Consider the following 1,076-nt stretch of genomic DNA (forward strand, 5'->3'; position numbering starts at 1 on the left):
TAATTTCTTTGTATAGAGCTTAACACCAACATTTTTTCTTTCTTCTTTTCCTCCTCGGATAAGCTCCCTAGAACCTACTTTGCCTTCATCACGTTCTATCAGCAGCCTGGAGTACTGTCTAACAAACGTAGGAGCTCAACCAAAATTTGTTGAATGAAGAAATGAACATAACGTACCCTTTCTTCCCTGCCCCTTTCCTCCAAATAGGGCAAAACTTAAGTCATAATGAGGATACACTTAAAAATGTCTTTCTCCTCTACCGGGTATTTCCACCCTTGAGGAATAGATGTTCTCGAGGCATGCAACTAAACTGGACTGGTCCTTCTGATTTTAAGGGCAAATAATCAACATAATAGCGTTTCCTTCTCCGTGACCAAAGCTTTACTTTCTAATTTTGGTGCCACGTAAAGACATCAGGATGAGCGCTAGGGCCCGGTGAACCCTTGGTATCCCTTCTTGGTGTTCGGATAGGGCCGGCTGGCCAATTTGCCCTGAGTGGTCCTCCCTAGAGATGCTGGGAAGAAGGGGCGGAGCCACCCAAAAGGATGAGCTTGCCCTGAGCCGTCAGATCTGGCGGGGCTACCACTTTGGGAAGGGGCTGGGGCTTCAAAAGCAAGCAAAGCCAGCCCTGTGGCGAAGAAGGAGCCCGGCGGACTACAGGCCGTAAGACTAAGGGGTCGAAGGAAAGGAGACAGGGGCCTGCAACCAAACCTGCGGAGCAAGCCAAGGCCTGGGTACTTGCCAGAGGAAAGGGTTCCCGTTTCCAAGGCAACGGACCAGGAAGCACGCAAGACGCCGCCGCAGGTTCGTAGGTCAGCCTCGAGTTTAAAGCTCCCACGGCTGAGCAGGTTCTGGCCAGTGGTGAGGCCGCCTGAACGTCATGTGACTGGCGGGGCTCATCCGCTAGCTGCCCGGGAGCACGTGGGAAGGCTTTTTCTTGTTCCTTCTTTCCCTTTATAGAAGTCCACCCACTTTTGCGCGGGCTCAGCCACGGCGTTCGTCTCGCGAGAGGTGGGTCACGCTCTCGCGAGAGTGAGTAGGAGGCGTGGGGAGTAGGCGGTGTTGCAGGCTGGAGC

The sequence above is a fragment of the Otolemur garnettii genome, unplaced genomic scaffold, assembly GCF_000181295.1.
Source record: "Otolemur garnettii isolate 467f Iridium unplaced genomic scaffold, OtoGar3 scaffold00043, whole genome shotgun sequence".
Taxonomy (NCBI): domain Eukaryota; kingdom Metazoa; phylum Chordata; class Mammalia; order Primates; family Galagidae; genus Otolemur; species Otolemur garnettii.